General features: G+C 52.8%; 1 protein-coding gene across 2 annotated transcripts in view; it reads left to right on the plus strand.

The window, feature by feature from the left end:
* The window catches only part of ATP9B (ATPase phospholipid transporting 9B (putative)), a 130,804-nt gene that overhangs the window by 77,338 nt on the left and 34,663 nt on the right, over positions 1–18,803 (plus strand). The window lies entirely within an intron of this gene.

Genomic DNA, 18,803 nt, shown 5'->3' on the forward strand with positions numbered 1-18,803 from the left:
TGAAGATGGTTGTGTACTTTCAGGGAACAGCTGTGTCCTCACTCTCAGGATGGCGATGTCCTATCAGAGAACAGCTATGCCCTCACTTTCAGGGGACAGCTGTGTCTTCTCTCTCAGGATGGCTGTATCTTCACTCTCTCAGGAGACAGCTGTGTCCTCTCAGGGGATGGCTGTCTTCTCTCAAGGGATGGCTGTGTCCACACTCAGGGAACGGCTATGTCCTATCAGGGAACAGCTATGTCTTCACTCATGGATGGCTGTTTCTTCACTCTCAGGGAATGGCTACATCCTCACTCTCGGGGAAACGGCTGTATCCTCTCAGGGGATGGCTGAATATATTCTAAATGCTATTTTCTTAAATCTATTTGTTGATGTTAGGGTAGAACTATACCAGGCTTCCTTTGTAAAGATTGTATTGACAGAATTTAGCATAAGATTAAGCAGTTTTGCCCCCTATGTAATTTGCATGGCCAGATAATAGGTGCATCTTGCAAAACTTTCTACCCTCTAAGAGCATCGCTGAGACCCTCCTCCCTGATGTCAGCTGCACCGTGAGTCCAAAGCTCTTGATGACTTGGCATGTTTGGAATCTGCTCTCTGAACACAAGCACCGTGGAGGCCTTCTGTGGCCAGCTCTGGGATCAGACAGCACGCTCTGTGGAGGAGTCTGTCCGTGCCCCTCCCACAGGCTCCTGAGGTCTGGCCTTGGTGCATCTCTGCTAGTCAGAGACCAGGTGAGAGACTGCTCAGAAGTAGGGGATCAGGAGGTGTGTTCGGGGTTCCAGATCAAGCGAGGCCTTTAGAGGACCAGAGTCGGCATGGCCATGCTGTGTACTCATGCAAGAGAAGGTTCTGGCTTCACACAGCTATGCTTCTGGGCCCTACAGTGAAGTCCTGCCTCAGGTGCTGAGAGACTGTTGGAACCAACCCTCGTGCTCTTCTGACGATGACACTCTCGACCCAAGTCTGGTTCACAGAAACGTGAAACAAGAGGAATCATTTCTGCTAAAGATCGTGAACTTGGACTGGTGCGACAGGGCATCGGGGAGGACACGTGCCTCACACAGGCTGACCCGGATCACTGGGAGTGATCTCTGAGTGCAGAGCCAGGGGTGACCCAGCCCCCCATTTCACCTCCCCCCAAAAAAACCCATGATCATAACACTCAAGGGGTCACACCTCACCTGAAGCTGGTGGAGCACCCACTCCACCTCCACCATGCCTCCCCTTGACCGACTCAGCTCTCACCTCACTCCACCCCTCCCTTGCGGCACCAGCTCTCCAGGCTGTGGGGGTCCCCGGAGCAGCTACAGCTGCAGGAGGTGCTCTCAGCCCCTGAGATGCTCTGACTCTCTGGACAGATGCCCGGGCATGTCGGGGAGGTGGCGGCCTTGCAGGAGCAGCAGTGCTGGGTGGGAGACTGTTCGGTTCGGGCGGGAGGCAGAGCTGGTGCCTGTGGGATCAGCTTCATGTCTGAGACACAGCCTGAATGGTTGGGGGGCATAGGGGTGGATGTAGGTTTAAGGGGGTGTGTGGGTGTAAGTGAGAGTATGTGGGGGGAATGTGGATGTAGGTGGGAGTGGGGGGGAACATGGGTGTGGGGATGTGGATGTGTGGAAGTGTGGGGGGGTGAATGTGTGTGGGGGTATGTGGGTGGGGGTGGGTGTACGTGGAAATGTGGGTGTGGAGAGAAAGACAATGTTTGGTTTTCTGGTTTTTTGAGGGATGATTCTGAGTTTCCATTCTTGATTGGCGCTTACATTGTCCCTTATTCAGCTAATGGGAACCCCTTCAACCCAGGTTCTGCCCCTTTATTACAAACTTTTAGACATTTTACCTCTGCCACAAAAATATTTCCAACGCCCCTGGACTCTTCATGGCCCTTCGCTAGCCATCAGGTGTCAACTCGGCGCCTGGGGCCTGGGCATGCTGCGGCTTCTGCATGGTGAGGCTGGAGCCGTATGGCAGGAACGGTCACTGGTGTGTGCAGACAGGCGCACCCTGATGTTCTGTTGAGCCCCAGATACCTTTTCACAGGAATCATGTCCAGGGCTTCTCCCTGCCTCTCTCCCCATGGCACTGCTGCCCTGTGTTGGGCCATTGAAGACTGTGGCCCTCGGTGCCTGCGGTATGTCCCTGATCTGTGCCACTTTTTCCTGCCCTCCTGCCTCAGTACTCATGTTTCTTGTGGCTGAGACATGAGTACTGAGGCAGGAGGGAGGGTGTCAGGTACCAGGACACCCTGCTCAGACATGTCCTGTCACCATTCAGAAGTTGTGGGCATATTAGGTTGTTCTCAACTTCCGTTCGTGAGCTGTGAGTTCTGTAGACCTTGGCCAGAACTTTCCTATGCCTGAGGTACTTGGGAATGCGCAGTGGGTGAGCCAGGGGCAGGCAGCATTCCAGCCGTCTCCCAAAGGTGCACATTTGGGCAGCATTTCTCCTGCACAGACCCAGAGCACCCCAATTCTTGCTGAGCATACACAGGCCAGCCTGCCCCATGGAGAACCCAGGCAGATGGCCCTCCGTGGCCCGCTCTTGAGCTCTCACAAACAACAGGCCACATTGGCCCTTCCTGAGCCTACAGGTCAAGGAACAGAGACTCTGGGGGTCTGCCTGCCTCTGTTTCAGGAATCAGAAATAAACCATTTGAAACAGGAATTTCTGAGTACCTTTTTTTCCTTGCCCACATTTTGCACGCAATAAACCCTCAGTGACCAGTGGTTTGTTTGGGTGTGACTTCTGACTGACGCTCAGAATGATCATTGTTGTGCTCCAGACAGAGAGGCCGTCACCTTCCCTGCTCCATGCCCTGTGGTTGGGGTAGCTCCTGCCTGACAGCACTTCTGCAGGAGACCACCCTCGGCTCCCAGAGCACAGAGATACGCGCTGCGGCTAAACAAAGCTCATTAACCTGTGGAAGTGATCATCTTGTGTTTGATACAATTTAGTGAAGGATTTATTTTGTTTTGGTTGAGTATTTAGTCATTCAAGCAACAATTTTGTTAACTTAAAGCCAATAATTTGTTTTCTTATTACCATTACAAAAATTGTTTCATAGCCTTAAGATACAGACATGGTCTGAAACACACAATGTAGAGAACAGAATTTTCATAATGGATCAATTTAATATGTTTTTAATTCCAAACAACATAAAGAAAAATGGCTACTTGCGGGGTTTCGTCTTGGTGTGAGACAATATATTTGCAGACAGATGTGGTCACAGTGCAACGCACACAACAGCGGGGACCCTGAGGGAGGTCAGTCTCTACTAAGAGCAAAAGATGCCTGAGTCTACCTGGCTCAGATGAAACGGCAGTCTGGGATTCCTGGATGGGAGTCCTAAAGCTTCAGAGATGGTTCATTACTGCTCTTAACTAAGAGCAGGAAAGAAATGGAGTTTCAGCTGCTTCTTATTTGTACAATTACACTAAGTGCAAGTCACATGACTCAGGCACAGCGTGCTGTGTTCTTGGTCATGACACGTGGCTCAGGCACGACGTGCTGTGTTCTTAGTCATGTCACATGGCTCAGGCCCGGCATGCTGTGTTCTTGGCCTGTCATGTGGCTCAGGCATGGCTGTGTTCTTGGTCACACTTAGTGCATGTCACGTGGCCCAGGGACAGCATGCTGTGTTCTTGGTTCACTGTGAGCTGGGAGGAGGACGAAGGTAATGGGCTCGGAAGCCTCAGCAGCTGCGGCCAGAGTGGCGGTGCTGTCCACAGAGGCTGCGTGGTGGGTTCCCAGAAGTGCATACTGCCCTGTGGGCTTCTTCAGGGCTGTTGAGGCAGGTTTTCCCAGAGAGCTGTTCTCCTGTCCCTGGCAGGAAGGGCTCTTCCAGCTCTTCCATGCCCTGTGGACTTCCTGTGCGGGCTTTTTTTTTCTTTTTCTTTTTTGAGTCAGACCCAGCCCAGTGATGCTCAGGGGTTACTCCTGGCTCTGCACTCAGGAATTACTCCTGGCGGTGCTTGGGGGACCATATGGGATGCTGGGAATTGAACCTGGGTCGGCCACAAGCAGGGCAAACGCCCTCCCCGCTGTGCTATTGCTCCAGCCCCCCTGTGTGGGTTTTAGTGAGCTTCTCTGTCAGGTCTGCTCCGCTGTGCTGGAACGTGGTTCATTTGATCATGGTCCTCTCTCGGAGCTGCTCGTCATCCCACAACTCACTGTCCAGCCTCATACCACTTCTCGACTCCAGAGGTCTGTGGCCCTGGGCACCCTGGTGACCACAGGCTCTATCAGAGTAGCAGGCACAGCTGTGTCCTTGCTGCTGACCAGGGTCATGCGGCCTATTGAGCTAAGCACACTATGCTGGGGACGCTCCAGGCCACTGTCGGCACACTGAGGCAGAGAAGAGTCAAGTCTGCGAGAAGCTGTGTGCCAGTGGAGTACTCTGCAGCTGTTAGAAAAGATGGAATCCCCACACCTGGCTGTTTCACTCGGGGCTCCCCAGAGGGGAGCGGGTGAGGCCCCTCCTCACCCCAAGGAACCCAGCCCCGGCAGCCAAAAACCACCAGAACCAACCTCCACCCTCCTCACAGCCGCTCGCCACATGCTTGGGCCCAGCCTCACCCATGAGTGAAACTGTCCCTGGACCAAGGGGCCACATTCGCGGATGCGCAACACTTCATAGAACACACCCTACCCATAGTCCGAGAGTACCGCACCACATTTGATGGGGTTCAAAGTAAGAGGCAACCAACCTTAGAGGGAGATACCATATTATTTCGGTTCTGCTTTGGGGCCGGAATTGGTGTTCGGGATGGAAACACCCGGAATATGGTGATGGGAAGATGTAATAGTGGTGGGATTGGTGTTTGAATATTAAATGTCATCAAATATTGTGAACTATTTGCGGTTGGAGGACCCACTCGGAAAGGGAAATGCGTGCTGAAAGTAGACTATAGGTTGAACATAATGGCCACTCAATACCCCTATTGCATAGTATTCCACAACACCCAAAAGGAGAGAAAGAACAAAAGGGAATGCCCTGCCACAGAGGCGGGGTGGGGTAAGGGGGGTGAAATTGGGGGGTGGGAGGGATACTGGGTCCATCGATGGTGGAGAATGGGCACTGGTGGAGAGATGGGTTCTCGACTTTGTATGATGGAAACACAAGCACGAAAATGTGTACTGTACCTTCACGGTGATTCACTAAGATATATCACTGTCATCCCGTTGCTCATCGATTTGTTCGAGCGGGCACCAGTAACGTTTCTCATTGAGAGACTTATTGTTACTGTTTTTGGCATATCCAATACGCACGGGTAGCTTGCCAGGCTCTGCCGAGCGGGCTCGATACTCTCGGTAGCTTGCCGGGCTCTCCGAGAGGGGCAGAGGAATTGAACTCGGGTTGGCTGCATGAAAGGCCAACGCCCTACCGCTGTGCTATCACTCAAGCCCCCAACTGAGATATATGTGTGAGATATATATATATAGTGAAGTATTTTATAAAATAAAAAAATTAAAAAGATAAAATTATGAAATTTGCTTATAAGTGGGTGGAGAGTATCATGCTAAGTGAAATGAGTCAGAAAGAGACAAACATAGAATGACTACACTCATTTGTGGAATACAAAATAACATAGTATGAGACTAACACCCAAGGACAGTAGAGACAAGGGCCAGGAGGATTGCTCCACGGATTGGAAACTTGCCTCATGTGCTGGGGAAGAAGGCAGCTGGGATAGAGAAGGGTCCACTAAGTTGATGGTTGTAGGGATTGCTCGGGATGGGAGAGGTGTGCTGAAAGTAGACAAAGGACCAAACATGATGGTGCCTCAGTCTCTGTATTGCAAACCATGATGCCCAAAAGTAGAGGGAGTAAGAGGCAGGGGATAGGGTTGGGGGTGGCAGGAGGGATACTGGGGACATTAGTGGTGGGAAATGCTGGTGAAGGGATGGGTGTTTGATCATTGTATGACTGAAACTCAATTCTGAAAGTTCTATACTGTATCTCACGGTGATTCAATTTTTAAAAAGCTGTATGTCTAGTCCTGGCGCTGCAACCACTGTACCTCGAGGAAGGCAAGGAGGCCAAGTGCTGCTGGGGAAGCAGGCGGCTGCCCCGTGCTTCCCCGTGCATGTCACTGCTGGGCAGGACACCCTTCTGTGTGGTGGCCTGGAGTCTGGTGGGAGGTGTGGGGACAGAGCCCTGCTAGGAGGTAGTGGTTTCGGGGTCCCCGTCCCTGGATCCCAGTGTGGAAACTGAAGCTCGGAGGGAAAGGGGATCAGCCCAGACCCCTGTGCAGACTCACTGGCAGAACGGGCGTGCTGAGCTCCTGTCACCGACAGTGGCCGTGACAGGAGATGGGATGGCAGTGTTGGCCTCTGTGTATTATCCACACTTATAACAGGCCCGTGCAAACAGACTCCTTTGAGTCCCAGTCATTACTGTGCCATTCCTACTATTACATCATACTTATTTTGAGGGCAGAGTGAAGAAAAATGAGCTTACCTACCGCATAGCATTGTGAAGAGAAATGCTGTGAGGACTACATTGTGTTTCCAGCATCTCTCTTCTGTTTCTCTGATCGTCTGTTTTCTGCTGTAGGTTGTGATTGTTCTGTAGGAGAACTCGACTCCATAGTTCTGTGATTGTTCTGTGTAATGACTGGATTCGGTAGTTCTGTGATTGTTCTGCAGGAGGGTTGGGTTCAGGAGTTCTATGATTTTTGTAGGAGGACGAGTTCTAGTTCTGTGGCTGTTTTATGGAAGGACTGGGTTCTATATTTCTGTGATTGTTCTGTAGGGAGACTGGATTTTATAGTTCAATGATTGTTCTGTGGGAGGACTAGATTCTGTATGTCTAAGATTGTTCTATGAGAGGACTGGGTCTTATAGTTCTGTGACTGTTCTGTAGGCCGACTGGGTTCTATAGTTCTGTGATTGTTCTGTAGGCTGACTGGGTTCTATACTTCTGTGATTGTTCTATAGGGAGATGGGGTTTTATAGTTCGATGATTGTTCTGTTGGAGGACCAGGTTCTATAGCTCTGTGATTGTTCTGCAGGAGGACCAGGTTCTGTAGTTCTGTGATTGTTCTGCAGGAGGACCAGGTTCTGTAGTTCTGTGATTGTTCTGCAGGAGGACTGGGTTCTATTGTTCTGTGATTGTTCTGCAGGAGGACTGGGTTCTATAGCTCTGTGATTGTTCTGCAGGAGGACTGGGTTCTATAGTTCTGTGATTATTCTACAGGAGGACTGGGTTCTATAGTTCTGTGATTGTTCTGCAGGACAACCGGGTTCTATAGTTCTGTGATTGTTCTGCAGGAGGACTGGGTTCTGTAGTTCCATGATTGTTCGGTGGTAAGCCTGTGTTTATTATTCTGTGATTGCCCTATGGAATGACTGGTTTCTGTGATTGTTCTAGAGGAGGACTGCGTTCTGTAGTTCTGTGATTGTTCTGAGGAAATTTGGGGTTTCTGATCTCAGTTGCTCTCAGTCCGTGGTTGGCTTCATGAGTGCTGCCCCCCCAGAGGCCTTGGCCCGGGGAGCTCATTGCCCTGGCCGAGCATTGTTAGCAGATGCACCCTGCGCACCCCGATTGACTTCCACGGTAGCAGCACCTGCTGGGCATTGAGCTTCTCAGCGGCCTCTGTGCCTCTGCCAGCTCTTCTGTTTCCTTCATCCAGTCACATGTTTTCACCACCCTGAAAAGAGCATTTTTATAAACAGTGTTTCTGAACAAAGCGTGTTTATACAGAAGAAGAAAATGTTTCGGTGGAAAAGCTCTGCGGGCCAGAACTGGGGGTACTGAGGGGAGCCTCTCTGACACAGCTGCTTAGGGGGCTCTGCGTCCTGGGCATCTGGGCTCAGATGGCCACAGGCATGGCGGCAGGTACCTGGCAAGTGAGGTAGCTCTGCACCCAGGAAGCTAAGGGGCGTGGGCGTGTGTGACCTGCTGCACCCAGGAAGCAAAGGGACATGGGTGCTGTGACCTGCATCCAGAAAGTGAAGGGGTGTGGGCTCATGTCACCTGCTGCACCCAGGATGCGAAGGGACATGGACATGTGTGGCCTGCTACACCCAGGAAGCACGTGTGAGAATCTGCTGCTCTGGAATCCAGTTTTGCTGCCTCGTCTCCGACGTGTTCTTGCACATGGTCTAGCCAGTCAGGCACCAGTGAGCACATGCTTGGGAGCACACCACAGTCCTCAGCACCGGACAGCCCGCCCCCTCACCCCAACACTGCCCCCTCCCAGCACACTGGCACCTCCTGTCCCTCTCTACCCCTCCCCCACACCGGCACCTCCTGCTCCTCCCTCTCCCCACCCCCCACTGGTACTTCCTGCCCTCCTACACCTTCGCTGGCAGACTTGGGCACACATGTTCTTTTTTTTTTTTATAATTTATTTTTTAATTGGTGAGTCACAGTGAGGGTACAGTTGCAGATTCACACATTTTCATGCTTGTTTTTCCCTCATGCAATGTTTGAGCGCCCATCCCTCCACCAGTGTCCATTCTCCACCACTTATGAACCCAGTATCCCTCCCATCCTCCATCCCATCCCCCCCACCCCGCTCCACCTCTGTGGCAGAGCATTCCAATTTGTTCTCTCTCTCTCCTTTTGGGAGTTGTGGTTTGCAATAGGGGTATTGAGTGGCCATCATGTTCAGTCTCTAGTCTACTTTCAGCGGGGCACACGTGTTCTTGATGTCACACTTGGCGTCCCCTTTCGTCTCTGTCAGAGGTGCGGGGCAGCTGGTGGGCCCTGCAGGTCTCCTTGAAGAGCGGTTTCTAGCCTCATCTGCTCCCAACTCATCAATGACTGGGACTCAAGCTTGTTTTCACAGATAATGTGTGTCCTAACACCAGCAACACTCATGCCCCGATTATTCGAGGGCCAGGCCTGGTGGCAGACACCTCACCTTTGTCTCAGTGCCAGCTTGGGCAGCTGTCCTGGGGGTGGTGGCGCGTGCAGAGTGTGTGTCCCCTGAGATGACACCACGGGCCTGTGGGAAGGGCCCTTGTCCTGAGTACGCACCCCTCAGTGAGCCTGACAGCCAGATTTTGCATTTTAATTCATGAGGTCTGAGAGGTGGTGACCGTCCTGTGAAGGCCATTGTTTCTCCAGACCCTGAGTTCAGTCTGTTGGATGAGTTGTTGTAGTGCTTGTGGCCTATTTTGTGGTAGGATCGTTTTCACAGAGTTTCGCGGGAGACTCTGGAACCCTTTTGTGAAAGTGGATCAGCTTGAGTCCGGGCGCTCGCCGGTAGCACCATATTAGATGGATGTATTTCACTTGTAATTTAGAGAACAAGAAGAAGACCCTGATTTGGAGCCTAAACTGTCCCCTGCAGCACCGGCCCAGCTGATCATGGCGAACGGGAAAGATGTGTATATCAAATAGTTTACAAAATGAAGCCAGCTGTGTTTCCCTACAGACTGTGGCTTCCTGACATGCACCATTAAACCTTATTAGCTACTTCCTTTTACAAAGATTCTTGTAGTCTTGAGCATTGCATATTAACATTTTCTGCCCCTCCAACTGGAAATTATTTGCTTTATTGTAGAGTGTCAACTTGCTCTAGTTTCTGATGCGTTCTAATTGGTACTTTAGAGTATAATCATCGTGAGATACCACGCCATGCATTTCTTTATTTGGAAATTAATACAGACCTTTTCACTTTATCTGTCAATCTGGGCAACTTTTCACACAATTCCCAACTCTTGGGATTGCTTACAAGCCATTAAGTATGAAATGGTTCATAAAATGTCTGTGAAGATACAGAGTAACACAAAAATTTCAGATGGTTTAAAAAATAGTTACATTTTGCCAAGATACTGATAATAAATCTCTTAAATACACAGTTTTAATAATAGAGGGGTGATTAAGCAAGATGAAAAGTTTATTTAACCATATTCGGCTTATCATTTAAATTTTTCAGTAAATCTGCTAGCCCCACGCTGTTCTTGTCCGGACGTTGGGCGCTGTGGGCCTTGAGCCCTCCCTGACACGGTCCACACGGGGCCGGACGCCTGCCAGGGGCTGTGCTGGTGCTGGCAGGGAAAGAGGGTGGGCAGCGGCGCTGCCTCTCCTCCAGGAAGCCGAGTCTGAGCCCCTGAGGTGTTCAGTGGCCGTCCCCAGGGAGCGCCGTGAGGCCTGTCAAACCATCACAACGGACATGGCCGGAACGTCTCGGAGGCTGCTCCACAATGAGAAGCTCAGGAGTGGGGTCTGGACCAGCCCCTAGCAGGCATCTATGTCAGGACCATGAGGGCCACAGGGAGTCACCCGTTTGCTGAGACAAACACCGCTTCCCCCTTTGCCGCACGGAGGAAAAGCCGCCAGGGTTCCCGCAGGAGGGGTCTCGATCCCCCTGCAGCCTCGAGTCCACACCTTCCCCCGCCTGGTTCCTCTTCAAACCAGTTCTCTGGGTTTCTGCAGAGGTGCCCGGTTCTCTCCTGGCCTTTATGCCGCATGCGGATTTCCCTGAGGGGCTGCAGGCCGTGCACGGGGCTCTCCTCCCCGCTGGCACAGCCTGTAGTGTATGTGCCACGCGGAGCTCCCGGATGTCCCCACGTGCTGAGGAGCTCTTCTGTGTGCACTGTCATGCAAGGGCCCGGGAAGTGCCCCACGCAGGCACCTGGGGAGAGAATGCCCTCCTAGCTCAGAGGCGCCTCTGGCCAGGCGGCGGAGTCACATCCCTAAGGGAAGCCTCACTTTGTTTGTTTTTGGCTTTTTGATCACACCCGGGGCTATGCTCAGGGGTGAGTCCTGGCTCTGCACTCAGGAATTACTCCTGGTGGTGCTCACAGCACCATATGGGATGCTGGGAATTGAACCTGGGCCAGCCACATGCAGGGCAAACACCCTCCCTGATGTCCTGTTGCTCAGCCCCAGAGCCTTGCTTTGAGGCCGCCAGAGCCTCTTGGAGAAATCTCTTCTTCATGTTCTTGGGGCTGGAGGCTCCCAGGTCGGGTCTTTAAAGTCTTTCCAGAAGTGCGGACAGTCGAGCTCAGCTTCCCATGCTAGTGTCCGTGCTCGGGGTTTCAGGCCAGTGTGTCTTTAAACCTCCGGCAGTGGGTGCCATCATCACTGCTGTCTGGTGCCGTGCAAGTGAATATTATGTCCCCAAAGCCCGAAGTCTGAGACCTGACTCAGGTCCTGGCTGGCTCTTGGGACGGCAGGTGGCTCTGGCCCTGGCAGGGATCCTGTGAGTGGGATTTGGGCATTGGATCCCCACAGCCAGTGCCAGTGCCCGGTGACAGGACTCCGCCAAGGTGGCAGGTTCTTATTCTGGTTTTTATTCCCTTCCTTGACAGTCTTGTATATTAAAGGCTATAGGTTTTGACTTAAATTCTATTTTTTGTTGCTGTTGTTTTATTTGGAGGCCACACCTGGTGATCAGGAATGCAGAGCTTATTCCTGGCTCTGCGTTCAGTGTTTATTCCTTGCAGTGCTCAGGGACCATGTGGGATGCTGGGGATCAAATTTGGGTCGGCCATCTGCAAGGCAAGTGCCCTACCAGCAGTTCTATCTCTCCAGCCCCTGGACACTTGAGGTCTAAAAGAAAAAAAACATTCAGAACATTTTTCTTTTAAAAAATGAAAAACATTTTAAGTACACTGAATTGTTGAATTAAGAGATGGAAGTTCTGCTTTCAAAATTCTGGAAAAATAAACACTAATCTTGGGCGCCCTCTGCTGACCAAGTCGCCATGTGCCACACCTTTCACAGCCAAGTCGGAGCCCAGTGCTCTGGGTTTCACTCCTGAGCGGGCACTGCGGTTCCCTCCTTCCGACTCCCTTCTTCCCGATTCCCAACTCCACGTAGCCCTCTGGGCATTTGAAGGATGACATCAGAGGCCAGACAGCTTTGAGATCCTGAGGTTTTCAGGCCTGATTCGCATCCTTAGAGTAGAAGTCAAATTTCTGAATGGCTCCTAGACATTTGGCTTTTCTCCCCAGAGTGGATATTTTCTTTTAACACGGGGGCGCCCAGGCGTGTTGCCTGGACTGGGCCCATTGGTGCTTTCAGATCAGCGTGCTCTCAGTTTGGTTTGAAAGGTGGCTTTGGGGTATCATGAGTTGAGAACATTTGAAATTATTTATAGTAAATATTGAAGGGAGAGATGACGCTGGCCACTTCCGAAGTCACTGTTCTAATCCTCTCCCTGCCGGGCCAGCCTGTCCTGTGGACGGAGCGCCCCCAAGTGCCAGGCAGGCCCATGTGCGAGCATTGTCATCCTGCCCCTCCCTCCCACGCCACACTGAGCCCATCATCCCCACGTGTGCAGATTGTAGCAGTAACTGCACCCGGCCTCTCTGCTCCTCGGAGTCCCGCTGAGGCTGACACAGGGGCACGCCCGCCCCAGCACCAGTCCTGGGCAGGACTATGGATCCGCCATTCTGTGTCTCCTCTTTGAGGACCCCCCCACCCGACCCCACCCCTGACTCTGGAAACGGTAGCTTCCTTATTGAATAGCTGGTCCTTGAACTGAGACTTTTTTTGTTGTTTTTATGTAAACTGTAGCCACAAAATTTTTGCTTTAAATATAAAAAGAAAAGCATCTGGTGCACTAACTCTATGGAGAAAGCAGAGTAGTCGGGCCACGTCCGTTAGGTGAATGTGAGGAAATCTGGGTCCCTTTCAGGAAGGACTTGGGACTGTGCTGTGCATGCAGCAAGCTTGGTTCCGAGGGGGACGTTGACAGTGTGGGCTTCAAGGACTGTCACATGCTGGAGAGCTCTGTAGCCTAGGAGGGCTCGGGGAGCGTAGCTGAGTGCACAGGCCACCGAGGTTGCAGTGACTCCGGCAGAGGAGCTGGGAGAGTGCGGGGCGCAGGCCTCGGCCTGCAGTGGCCAAGGGAACAGGGACTGCTGGGAGAGGGTGAGGCCCAGAGGGGAAGGCTCTCGACTCCGCAGTGTTAAGGGTTCCACACAGAGCAGAAGCGCCAGCGCCCCGTGGCTTGAGGCCCGGGAGGGAGGGAGTGCCAAGGGCCTCCCACCCGTCAGTTATGTGCTCCAGCCCTCACCCCGGAGTGGCTGGCGGACAGTGCCCTCTCAGGGCTGCCCACACCGAGCCTGCCACAGGGAAACCACGTCCGGTTGTCTGTAGTGGGAGTGGCTTCCCGACATTCCGCCTCTGTTTTTGCTCTTCCAACATTCCTTGCAGAGATCCTTCAGAGCGAGTTTTGAAGAAAGGTGACACTGGTTTGGTGGTCCCACCGTTACTGCAGAGATGTTCCGACCCGGAACAGCATCCCTGTCGCCTGAGCGTCAGTGTGACCCGGGATTCCTAGTGACAGCCTGGAGGCCATCCAGGCAGGTCCTCGCTCCCAGGAGGTGCTGTGCAGTGGGCTGGAGCAGTGAGGGCTGTGGGGTGGGGTGGGCTGGAGCAGAGAGGGCTGTGGGGTGGGCTGCTGCAGAGAGGGCTGTGGGGCGGGCTGGAGCAGAGAGGGCTGTGGGGCGGGCTGGAGCAGAGAGGGCTGTGGGGCGGGCTGGAGCAGAGAGGGCTGTGGGGTGGGCTGCTGCAGAGAGGGCTGTGGGGCGGGCTGGAGCAGTGAGGGCTGTGAGGTGGGCTGGAGCAGTGAGGGCTGTGGGGTGGCTGCAGCAGAGAGGGCTGTGGGGTGGGCTGCAGCAGAGAGGGCTGTGGGGTGGGCTGCAGCAGAGAGGGCTGTGGGGTGGCTGCAGCAGAGAGGGCTGTGGGGTGGGCTGCAGCAGAGAGGGCTGTGGGGTGGGGTGGGCTGGAGCAGAGAGGGCTGTGAGGTGGGCTGGAGCAGTGAGGGCTGTGGGGTGGCTGCAGCAGAGAGGGCTGTGGGGTGGGCTGCAGCAGAGAGGGCTGTGGGGTGGGCTGCAGCAGAGAGGGCTGTGGGGTGGGCTGGAGCAGAGAGGGCTGTGGGGTGGGCTGGAGCAGAGAGGGCTGTGGGGTGGGCTGCAGCAGAGAGGGCTGTGGGGTGGGGTGGGCTGGAGCAGAGAGGGCTGTGGGGTGGGCTGCTGCAGAGAGGGCTGTGGGGTGGGGTGGGCTGGAGCAGAGAGGGCTGTGGGGCGGCCTGGAGCAGAGAGGGCTGTGGGGTAGGCTGCAGCAGAGAGGGCTGTGGGGTGGGCTGCAGCAGAGAGGGCTGTGGGGTGGGCTGCAGCAGAGAGGGCTGTGGGGTGGGGTGGGCTGGAGCAGAGAGGGCTGTGGGGCGGGCTGGAGCAGAGAGGGCTGTGGGGTGGGCTGCAGCAGAGAGGGCTGTGGGGTGGGCTGCAGCAGAGAGGGCTGGGGGGTGGGCTGGAGCAGAGAGGGCTGGGGGGTGGGCTGCAGCAGAGAGGGCTGGGGGGTGGGCTGGAGCAGAGAGGGCTGTGGGGTGGGCTGCAGCAGAGAGGGCTGTGGGGTGGGCTGCAGCAGTGAGGGCTGTGGGGTGGGCTGGAGCAGTGAGGGCTGTGGGGTGGGCTGCAGCAGAGAGGCTGTGGGGTAGGCTGGAGCAGAGAGGGCTGTGGGGTGGGCTGCAGCAGAGAGGGCTGTGGGGTGGGCTGCAGCAGTGAGGGCTGTGGGGTGGGCTGCAGCAGAGAGAGCTGTGGGGTGGGTTGCAGCAGAGAGGGCTGTGGGGTGGCTGCTGCAGAGAGGCTGTGAGGTGGGCTGGAGCAGTGAGGGCTGTGGGGTGGGCTGCAGCAGTGAGGGCTGTGGGGTGGCTGCAGCAGAGAGGGCTGTGGGGTGGGCTGGAGCAGAGAGGGCTGTGGGGTGGGCTGCAGCAGAGAGGGCTGTGGGGTGGGCTGCAGCAGAGAGGGCTGTGGGGTGGGCTGGAGCAGAGAGGGCTGTGGGGTGGGCTGGAGCAGAGAGGGCTGTGGGGTGGGCTGGAGCAGAGAGGGCTGTGGGGTGGGCTGCAGCAGAGAGGGCTGTGGGGTGGGCTGGAGCAGAGAGGGCTGTGGGGTGGCTGCAGCAGAGAGGGCTGTGGCGTGGGCTGCAGCATGCTGTGCTGTGGGGTGGGCTGGAGCAGTGCTGTGCTGGTGGTCAGGCAGCTGTCAGTCCATCAGTCCGTCAGCCCATCAGCCCGGCACACACTCCACAAAGCCCGCTTTTCCAGTGAAGCAGGAGGCTACCGTATTTACCGTTGATTGTTGGTGTAAACCATTATTTTACTGAGAACCATTAGCTATTTAAAACTTGGTACATAAATTAAAGAGGAGCTAAATGGATTTGTGATCGTCGCCATTAGTAGCATTTTAGATGATACAGGCAATTATTGTGTTCATTATCCTAGAACAGCCCCTCTGCAGAACCGTCCTGGTATCTTAGGCATTAGGCACAAATTTTCCCTTAGAGATTAAAATTTCCAGTAGCGTATTTAATTTTGCTATCACAGTTGTTTCAAATAAAACAAATATTATGACAAGTACAAGAAAATTTGCTTTACTAATATAGGAAATTACATAAATGTTTAAAATTGCTTCTACTTAATTTACTTTTTCCTGTACAGTTATAATTACTTCAAGTGATTAATAATAATCTTTATGGATGAAACAGTTTTGCAGTCATAGCAGAAGGTGTCTGGTCTATCCAGGTGCTTCAATAATTTTCTTTTTTTTTTTCTTTTTGGGTCACACCTGGCGATGCACAGGGGTTATTCCTGGCTCTACACTCAGGAATTACTCCTGGCAGTGCTCAGGGGACCATATGGGATGCTGGGAATCGAACCCGGGTCGGCCACATGCAAGGCAAATGCCCTACCCACTGTGCTATTGCTCCAGCCCCTCAGTAATTTTCTTAAAGGAGTAATTCACATCAAAACTCACCGGGTGCCGGATCGTAGTACAGCGGGGAGGAGTCTTGCCTTGTGTGTAGCCGACCCAGGTTATATCCCTGACTCCTCATCTGGTCACCTAAGCACCACCAAGTGTGGTGCAAGAAACGAAAACCAGGAACAAAATTCAACTATCTTCTCTTTCTAGAATTTAAGCATTGATTATTTTCTTTTCATTGTGTTTTTGTTGAAATTGTCAGAAAAGGTTCAGATCACCCAATAAACTTTTTCTTGGTTTCAGTTTTTCCTGGAGGAAAAGTATAAGTTCAGAAGTGTTTCTTGGGCATGTGTGTGCAGATACAGGGTGTAATGGATGCAGGGACAGCCCGTGTGTGTGTGTGTGTGTGTGTGTGTGTGTGTGTGTGTGTGTACGGATGCAGGGACAGCCCGTGTGTGTGTGTGTGTGTGGTGTGTGTGTGTGTGTGTGTGTGTGTGTACGGATGCAGGGACAGCCCGTGTGTGTGTGTGTGTGTGTGTGGTGTGTGTGTGTGTGTGTGTGTGTGTGTACAGATGCAGGGACAGCCCATGTGTGTGTGTGTGTATGTGTGTGTGTGTGTACGGATGCAGAGACAGCCCGTGTGTGTGTGTGTGTGTGTGTGTGTGTGTGTTTGTACAGATGCAGGGACAGCCCATGTGTGTGTGTGTATGTGTGTGTGTGTACGGATGCAGGGACAGCCCCTGTGTGTGTGTGTGTGTGTGTGTGTGTGTACAGATGCAGGGACAGCCCGTGTGTGTATGTGTGTGTACAGATGCAGGGACAGCCCGTGTGTGCACGGATGCAGGGAGCCTGTGTGGAGGTGGCCACGGCCGCTTTCCCAGGTGTGCTCACCACCAGGCGCCAGCCACATCTGTCTGCACTTCCAAGAACACTGAGGCTCAGAATTGTCTGCCTTTCACACCTTTGTGGTATGTGTATGTGTGGTTCTTCAAAGACAACTTTGTACTCACTTCTGCCTGTTTTTGCCCCAGTTCTTACAGTCTCTGTGGTGCAGGAAAAGTTTGAGGTAGTGGTTATGCATTTTGTAAGACAGTGATTCTTTATTTTATTACAAAAAAAGACCAACTCTGGAAGGCCAGATTAAATCATTCCTTTCACTTTTTAATGGGATTTGGATGAATAGAGTGAAATATGCACTTTGCATTCATTGATAGCATCTTTAGGTTGAGGTAATTGAGTCTTTTTTCCCTGACTGAATGAATAATGGCTTCATCTGACCTCAGTGAGGCCTGAAACTTAGAGTGCCTTTGTCGCAGCCCGGGAGCTGGGCTTTGAAACATGCTCTGCTTCCCGGCCTTAATTTTTCTTCATTTTAAACCAGAAACCTATTTTTCTCAATAATTCAAGCATAAACTATGGAGTAGTTGAAGTAGCGGAAATTGCAAGATATTTGTCCTCGTTGCACAGCTTTTTAAATGGGGTTGATAAATCAGGCGGGGCCTTCAGCTGCCTGGTTCTCAGGGGAAGAAGGCCAACCTGCATCCCTGCTGGAAGCTTCCAGAACTTACTGGCCTCTGCCCAACTCTGGGACTGGCCCCTCCTCATCAGGGCACCTGTTGTTGTCAGGCTCTCCTTGGGGACCTGGAAGGGACCAGAGAAACCAAGGAGGGGCGGGGTCTGGAGGAGAGGGGCGGGGCCTGGTGTGGGGGCGGGATCTGAAGGAGGGGCTGGCGGGTGGGTGGGGCCTGGCAGGCCTCCCTGGGGCCGGCCCACTTTCCTGCACGCTTGAGCTCCCGGCTCACAGTAGAGTGTGGCTGTGAATGGAGGAGAATTTCCTTGTTTCTGTTCTTTGTGGTGTGCTACTGTCCCACCCTTCGTTGTCCTGATGTGCATTTCCCCGGGATCTGCGATGCAGTGCCTCTTTTCACGTGCCCCTTGGCCGGATGGACCTCTTTTTTGGGGAAGTACTCACTTCATTTGTTTGGATGGCTTTGGTTGCCTTTTTCTTGCCCATCAGTGCTCGATGTGCCATGGTTGTTAACTCTGTCAGGCAGTGGTAGGCATATATTCTCTCCAGGTTGGCGGGCCGTCCGTGTATCCTGCTGGTCTTCCGTGGGCAGGCTGCTTTATTTGCCTCTCTTTGCTTCTGTTTGTGCTGGCGGGATGTAGGGGCAAAGGGACACTCACCACTCGAGGGAATGTCGACAGGTGCATCTTTTTTGGAAATAATATGGACACTTCTCAAAAATTTGAGCTTCCTTGTGATCCAGTAGTTCCACTTCTCAGCACCTTTTCAAAGGGCCCAAACACACTATTCAGGAAAGAGATTTGCACCTCTGTGTTCACACACAGCCAAGATCTCCAAACAACCTGGGGCCCAGTAGATGAGAGAATAAAGAAAAATCGTGGTGTTGTGGAAATCCACTCAGCAGTAAGGAAAGATGAAATCATGCAGTTTGCTTCCCCAGAAGGAGCTAGGGGATCTCCTGCCGAGAGAAGTCAGTCAGAGGCAGCAGACACAGAGTGATCTCTCAGATGTGAGGTAGAAAGAAGCATACTGAAGGAACACCGATAGGCCAGTGGTGACAGAACCGGGGAGTTGGGGGTGGGAGGAGGGGAGCAGTCTCTCTGGCAGTTGGTGTAGTGTGGCATGCCGTGTGCGAGAAACCACCAGTGACAGTACTGTGAACACAGCCTATACAGTAGAGCAGGAAGGACATGGGGGATGGGGCAGAGCCGTAGCACTGCAATGAGGGCATTTGCTTTGCACAGGACCACCCCAGTTTCAACCCCCAGCATCCCGTAGGGTCCCCTGAGCATTGCCAGGAGTAACCCCTGACCATGACCCAAAAATAACACACCCACACACAAAAAAAGAAAAATAAGAGAGGCATTAACTAACACACTACACTAGGAAGGAGCATCTGGTTAAGAATTGTGTACGTATATAGCATCATCCAGTTTTTCTTACAGACAGACTCTGTCTTATAAGTAAGCTCTCGAGGCTTGGTAATTTTTGAGGACCTTAGTGTTCAGGATAAAACAGAATGGACATTTAAGTTTATTTGACTCACGAGTTTCCATGACTGCATGATTGAATTTCTGACAGAGGCTTACGTTTTCTTCCTAACTGCAATTCT

This window comes from Sorex araneus, chromosome 2, assembly GCF_027595985.1.
Source record: "Sorex araneus isolate mSorAra2 chromosome 2, mSorAra2.pri, whole genome shotgun sequence".
NCBI classification, from domain to species: Eukaryota; Metazoa; Chordata; class Mammalia; order Eulipotyphla; family Soricidae; genus Sorex; species Sorex araneus.